This window comes from Sus scrofa, chromosome 1 (assembly GCF_054392235.1).
Source record: "Sus scrofa isolate SSC_HxYL_T2T_F1_AM1 chromosome 1, Sscrofa_HxYL_maternal_Yorkshire_Landrace_v2.0, whole genome shotgun sequence".
Classification (NCBI taxonomy): domain Eukaryota; kingdom Metazoa; phylum Chordata; class Mammalia; order Artiodactyla; family Suidae; genus Sus; species Sus scrofa.
Genome location: NC_139383.1, coordinates 73,296,537 through 73,304,238, shown reverse-complemented (window position 1 = coordinate 73,304,238; position 7,702 = coordinate 73,296,537). Strand labels below are relative to the sequence as shown.

The window sequence follows — 7,702 nt, the reverse complement described above, 5'->3', positions numbered from 1 at the left end:
CTTTGGTGCCTTTTGTCAGCATTTTATCATTTTCAGAGTTTGTTTGTTGCTTTTTAGGGCCACACCCACACATACGGAGGTTCCCAGGCTGCAGGTCAAATTGGAGCTGCAGCTGCCAGTTATGCCACAGCTACAGCAACACCAGATCCGAGCCACATTTGCGACCTACACCACAGCTCAGGGCAATGCCAGGTCCTTAACCCACTGATCGGGGCCAGGGATTGAATCTGAGTCCTCATGGATACTGGTCAGGTTTGTTACCACTGAGCCATAAGGGAACTCCCTTTTACCTCTCTAGGTAGGTTTATTCCTGGGTATTTTATTCTTTTTGATGAGATGGTAAATGGGATTGTTTCCTTAATCTCTTTCTGACCTTTCATTGTTAGTGTTAGGAATGTAAGAGATATCTGTGTATTAATTTTCTATTCTGCAACTTTACTGAATTTTTTGATGAGCTCCCATTGTTTTCTGGTAGCACTTTAGGATTTTCTATGAATCACGTCATTTACAAACAGTGCGCGATGTCATTCTCTTGAAGGTTGTGCCCTGCCCCTTCCCTCCTGTGTCAGCATGAAAAATACACATACTTTACCACTCTTCTAATTTCCTTATTTCCAAGCAAAGGATCATTTAGTGTCCACATGCAAATGGCAAATGATGTAGCACTCTTGTGGCCTGGAGATTCTTCCTCTGTGAGGAGGAAGTAGAGTTTCATTCACCCTAGGAGTTACCCCGTTCGGTTTCTACCCAACCTCCTGCCCAGGAGTGGAAGGGGAATCTTAAAAATATCCCTTAAAGGGAATGAGCTCACCCAGCTCAGGCCTTCCTCTGAGGCAAATGGCCCAACCCCAAGCTCTTCTTTTCCTCCACAGCCTGGGCAGCTCAAGGCACCACACAGAGGACAAAATGAGGAAGCGAAATGTGGCACCACAGAGAGGACAAAGTTCCAAGTGAATTTTTCCTTATTTTTCCTACAGCTCTGTTCTTCATTTTTCTTCATTTCTCCAGAAAGCTTTTTTGCATGTGCCGTCTGGACTTAAGAGGATTGGTCTCATAGTTGTTGTAGGATGAATGAACTGAGGCAATGCTGTAATTTCTGATCAGAAACCAATGAACTATGGACGGAGGGTTCCTGAGGGAAGGGGGATGAAATTCTGAGCCCCCAGGGGCTGGAAAAAGTTTTCCACATGTTTGCTTTATGGGAGCCAGCCACAGATTGTATATATATATTTATATATGTTTTTGTCCTTTATCTTTTTAGGGCCTCACCCGAGGCATATGGGAGGTTCCCAGGCTAGGGGTCAAATCAGAGCTATAGATGCCAGCCTACACCACAGCCAGAGCAACGTGGGATCCAAGCTGTGTCTGCAACCTACACCACAACTCACATGGTAGTGCAGGATCCTTAACCCACTGAGCGAGGCCAGGGATCAAACCCATAACCTCATGGCTCCTAGTTGGATTCGTTTCTGCTGTGCCACGATGGGAACTCCCCCCAGACTGTATTAACATTATTTTATTTAAATGATTATTTATTTGTGAATGAATAATGCACCAAATTCAAAGAGTATTAACCAGTATGTAATGAAAAAAGGGTCTTACTTCTATGCCCTGGCCAGCCAGTTCCCTTCCTCAGTGGCAAGTACAGTTCTCAATTTCTCACTATCCCTTTGGAAATAATCACTTTTTCTTATTTTATTTTATTTTTGCTTTTTAAGGCCACACCTAAGGCATATGCAGGTTCCCAGGCTAGGAGTTGAATCAGAGCTGCATCTGCAGGCCTATGCCACAGCCATGGCAATGTGGGATCTGAATCTGGTCTATGACTACACCTCAGGTTGTAGCAACACCCGATCCTTAACCCACTGAGTGATTCCAGCCCACATCCTCATGGATACTTGTAGGGTTCTTAACCCACTGAGCCACAACAGGAACTCCATCTTTTTTTTTTTTTTAATTTGCCTTTCTCTTTTAATGCCCTCCCTGTTCCATTTCTTGAAAAAGCACCCAGAAATTCAACACAAGGAAGCTCAAAGAGCCAAGGCAAGCCAGCCCCAAATTGGCAGGCTCCCTCTTACAGGGGCCAAAGTCCGGATGCTGGGGTCTCCGCTAAGAGACTGGTAGTAAAAGCTGGTGCAGAATAAGGTGGTTCCAGAAGCTAGCAGTAACCCAGCCCAGAGGGGTTTTCTGCACAGGGGCACCCCTAACAGGGCCAGGCTGTGTAAGAAGTGGTGTTTGTTGGCCTTGTCAAAGAGCTTTTCCCGTAGGCATCCAGAAACTGGGCTCTGTGCACTCCGTAGGAGGCCAATCCTAAGGCCCCAGCTGCGGACAAGGCACCCAAACTGCGGAAAACAGCCCCCGGACCGCATGGCAAAGAATGAACACCGCCTGGGCCACCCAAGAGGCAAGCTAATCCCGATCTTCCATGCAAATGAGGGCCACTGGTGCCCAATCCCGGCAGCGTTCATTTCTTTTTTCTTTTTTTTAAACACAAATAATACAGAGTTCCCCTCATGGCTCAGTGGTTAAGAATCTGACTAGGAACCATGAGGTTGCGGGTTCAATCCCTGACCTTGCTCAGTGGGTTAAGGATACCACGTTGCCATGAGCTGTGGTGTAGGTTGCAGACACGGCTCGGATCCCGTGTTGCTGTGGCTCTGGCATAGGCCGGTGGCTACAGCTCTGACTCGACCCCTAGCCTGGGAACCTCCATATGCCCCTGGTGCAGCCCAAGAAATGGCAGAAAGACAAAAAAATAAAAATAAAATAAATAAACACAGACAATATGGTAGTGCATACACTGTTTTGTACCTTACTTTTTTTCCACTTATTTGGAGATTTTTCTTTGTAGTACATATTATGTATGCTCTTTTGCTCTTTTCAATGATCTATAATATTTAGTGATATGGATATGCCACCATTTCTTTAGTTGAGGCTTTATCTGTGGATAATTAGGTGATTTCCAATCCTTTACTGTTAGAAGCAGTGCTGAAAAATACTCTTGAACTTATTCCCTTTTGTCTTTCTGCAAGTATATCTGTAGGCTAAGTTCCTAAAATTAGAACTGTGAGGTCTAAGGGGACATGTATTTTTACTATTGATAAGATGTCAAATTCTTTTCCATAATCCCATCAGCATGGATGAAGGCTGGCTTTCTCACCTCCTTATGAACACAGTGGAATTTAAATTCTAACCAAAGAATTTAAGCTGGCCAAAGCCAATTCCTTTTGTTTCATTTCCTTAAGAAAAAAATCCCCGGGATGCTTAGAGGTAGGCATCATCCTACTAAATTTGCATTTGAAAATAATACATCTCCTACACTTTACATTTGTTTTCTAGTTTGGTTGCAGCTCAAGACCTGAGAGAATTTCTTTGAGAGTCTTTAGAGGGTAAAAAGGAACTAATAGTCAAGGAAGCTCATTGTGGTTTACTAGCTTTACAAGACCTCAAAAATCCAAGGCTTTTATAGTAGGCACAAAGGAGGGGTTTATTTTATTTTTTGACTCTTGAGAGCGGAGGAGTTCTTATGGCCAGCAGGGGGCAGCATGTCCCCACAGAGAGTCAAGCTGGACTTCTTCCAGCTGATTCAACAAGCTCTAGCCCAGGGACTAGATTGAAAGGCTCATTCACTTTTTAACCTTCTCTGCTATCTCGGTTGGAGCAGGCTAGAGTTCCTGTGTGTGGAACAAAGCTTAGCTAAAGAAACCCAGGATAGATCAAAATATTAAATGTATAGAATTTAATGCATTTAAGGACGGCACGGAATAAGGGGGAGGAGTACTGTGAACATAAATAATAGCACCAAATTGTAGAATAGAATTTAAACACATCACTTAATTATTCCAGCCACCATTTCTGCTATAAAGCATAGAGTATCTTAGATTTCATATCAATTTTGTTAAGTGCTAAAAATGTCAAAAAAACCTCCTGTTCCATAGAATAGAATTTATCATTTTAGCTTAAAAGGCAAATTAACCTGTTCCCTTAATTTTTTTTTTTTTTTTTTTTTTTTGGTCTTTTTAGGGCCACAACCGCAGCATATGGAGGTTCCCAGGCTAGGGGTCGAATTGGAGCTGTAGCCGCCAGCCTACACCACAGCCACAGCAACGCCAGCTCCGAGCCACGTCAGATCTGAGCCACATCTGCAAACTACACCACAGCTCATGGCAACGCCGGATCCTTAACCCACTGAGCGAGGTCAGGGGTTGAACCCGCAACCCCATTGTTCCTAGTCGGATTCGTTTCCACTGCACCATGATGGGAATTCCTAACTTGCTCCCTTAATATGAGCCTATTCAACCAGCAAACATTTAGTGCTTGACAAAGAGAATATGGGATAGGAAGATATGCCTCTGCTTTTGTTGGCAAAGCAGAAAACCTTGAGACCTGGATCAGGAAATTTTGATTCTGACTTTAGATGAGTCATGATAACTGGCTCTGTGGCTGTGTTACTTAACTTCTCTGGGCCTCGGAGATGAAAATGAAACTAATCCCATTTGTCTTACTGACCTCATAGATGGACATATAAAATGCCGCTGCCATGATGCTTAAAAAAAGAACAAGTGGAGTTCCCGTCGTGGTGCAGTGGTTAACAAATCCGACTACGAACCATGAGGTTGCAGGTTCGATCCCTGCCCTTGCTCAGTGGGTTAAAGGATCCGGTGTTGCTGTGAGCTGTGGTGTAGGTTGCAGACGTGGCTCGGATCTGGCGTTGCTGTGGCTGTGGTGTAGGCCGGCGGCTACAACTCCAATTCGACCCCTAGCCTGGGAACCTCCATATGCAGCGGGAGCGGCCCAAGAAATAGCAAAAAGACAAAAAAATAAAAAAATAAATAAAAAAGAACAAGTGCTATACAAATGAAAGACTTCAAAAGTCACACTATCTTGAACATATCCTACAGCAATAGAAGTGGCAGCTTAGTGAGTCCTTAATATGTGCCAGGCCCTCTGCTAAACATTTGTATTACCTCAGTGAAGAGCCTACCCCTGTGAAGCAGGTGTTATTAGCCCATTTTCCAAATGAGGTGTAGGAGCCTGGGAGGCTCATGTAAGATCAAACCCCTAGAAAGTGGTGGAGCAGTGTTTAGGTCCAGGTTTGACTCCAAAGCCTATCACAGGGTGTGTCAGTCTGGCCCTTCATTACCCCGCACAGTTCTGCACGTAGAGACTGCATGTATTACTCCGTTAGTTTTACTCATAAGAAAACTAGCACCAAGAAGTTAAGTCACCAGAGTTTCCGTTGTGGCTCAGTGGAAGTGAATCTGATTAGTATCCATGAGGATGTGGGTTCGATCTCTGCCCTTGCTCAGTGGGTTAGGGCATCCAGTGTTTCCGTGAGCTGTGGTATAGGTCACAGATGTGGATTGGATCCTGCACCGCTGTGGCTGTGGTGTAGGCCGGCAGCTGTAGCTTGGATTTGACCTCTAGGCTGGGACCCTCCATATGCCGTGGGCGTGGCTCTAAAAAGACCAAAAAAAAAAAAGTTAGGTCACAGAGTTCCTGTATGGCTCAGTGGGTTAAGAATCTGGTGTTACTGCAGTGGCTCAGGTCACTGCTGTGGTGTGACTTCGATCCCTGGCTGGGAACTTCCGCATGCCATGGGTGTGGCAAAAAAAAAAAAAAAAAAAAAGGCACAAAAAGGTCACATGCTATCTCATGAAAAAATATTAAAACTTAAAATTATGTCTTTCATATATATGTTAATTTATGGAATCCACTGGTTTCAAGGTCATTCCATGAAATACTTTTTCTCTAAAAATGGAAATTGGCCATGTGTCTTAAGAAAAATTGTAGGATAACAATTGAGATTCACAGTGTAGTCTTAGGAGCATGAGCTGTATTGGCTAAGGGAAAAGCAAACAAATAACTGGAAAATCAAGAGACGAGAAGAACGACCAGGAAGAAGGCATCACAAAAAGAAATCTAGAGGAAAGGTTCAGGCAGTTGCCTTGAGTTTCTTGCACATATAGGAAAGAGGGATATGGGGGAATTTGCAATGAGGACTTCCCTAGGAGGGCTAAGCCTCCAGGGTACAGAACTGCCAAAGCCCCAGCTAACACCTCCTATAGAATACCCATGGGAACTGCTAGGTGGATATCAAGAGCCTTGCTTTTTTTTCTTTTTTTTAATGCAGTCTCATTAGCTGGTGATGACATGACTTATCAGTTTTTGGGGACCATTTGGTGCTTCTTATTTCTTTGCGACACAATCGCAAAGAAGCTGTGTATTTCTTTCATGAATCACACAGTTGCAAAGAAGCTGCGTATTTCTTTTATGAATCACACAGCTTCAAAGAAGGTTCCTGGGAATGAACCACCTAACAGCTCCCAATGTAAGGCAGGTATGGCTCTAACACTTTATATATAATAGCTCTTACTAACTAATTAATAATGGCTCTGTTATCTCTATTTTACAGGTGAAGAAACTGAGGCTTTTTTTTTTTTTTTTTTTTTGGCCTTTTTAGGGCCATACTCGAGGTATATGGAAGTTTCCAGGCTAGGGGTCAAATCAGAGCTGCAGCTGCCAGCCTACACCACAGCCACAGCAGTGCAGGATCCGATCCACATCTGTGACCTATACCACAGCTCATGACAACGCTGGATCCCCTAACCCACCAAGCAAGGGCAGAGATCGAACCGGAATCCTCATGGATACTAGTCGGGTTCATTACAGACAAGCCATGATGGGAACTCTGAAACTGAGGCTTTTTGCTTCAAGGGAAAGTAGCACAACAAGGATTTGGACTGAGGCAGTATGGCTCTAGAGTTTATTCTTAACCACCCCATTAGCTCATCTCTTCAAATTAATAACAAAGAGAAGGACGGGGAAGGAGGAAAGTAAAAGGAATAGGGGAAAAAAAAAAAAAGATGAAAGGAGTTCTCTTGTGGCACAGCAGATTAAGGATCTGGCATTGTCCCTGCAGTGGTTTGGGTCACTGCTATGCTGCAGGTTTGATCTGTGGCCCTGGCACAGGAACTTTCACACGCTAAGGACTTACCCCCCTCGCGCCCTCATCCCCCCAAAAGAAAAAAAAAGATAAAGAACAAAATTGATGTATCCTATGAATACCACCACTTAATTCAACAAGCAGCTACTGGAGAACCTACTGTGGGTCATGCTTTGGAATTAAGCACTTCTGGGCCACAGCCTGTTCACGCCCTGGAAAAGGACAAGTTATTTCCATACAATGTGATAACACTGTTAAACAGGAAAGTCCTCTGGTGCAGGACAGAAATTCCTGTGTCCCCAAGTACATACTACACATGGAAAGTTACTGAGTTAAAGTGGCTGACCAGTAAGGCACACAGGCCCATTCCGTCACAGACCGACTATTGTGGATTCCAGTACTGTTCTGCTTCCATAAAGCAAACCTTGTTTAACCAGGTTGTTCTGCAAAAGTAAAATTTAAACAAATTTACAGCCTTACTATATTTGGTCGCTGTTTGCTTTAAAGACGGCAAACCCTTTGGCAAACTTTAGAAAAGATTAAGTCCTACAATCACAAATTAAACCAAAAATCTTCCATGAGTAAAGTAGTTTACACTTTCGCCGTATGCTTAAAAGTTTTCACAATAGGATGGTTGGAAAATATATTCCACTCAAGGCTGCAGAATGACTAATGTCCTATCTGCGCCAGTTCATTACATTGCCTAATGGCAGCTGTGTTAAAGTAAAAGGTTTATCGCGAAAGCTTTTGCTCTTT

The 7,702-nt window shown here is 43.7% G+C and overlaps 1 pseudogene; it reads right to left on the bottom strand.

Moving 5' to 3' along the window:
- Positions 1 to 1,957: 1,957 nt before the first annotated feature.
- Positions 1,958 to 2,506, bottom strand: LOC100521350 (transmembrane protein 256 pseudogene; annotated as a pseudogene).
- Between the last annotated feature and the right edge of the window lie 5,196 nt (positions 2,507 to 7,702).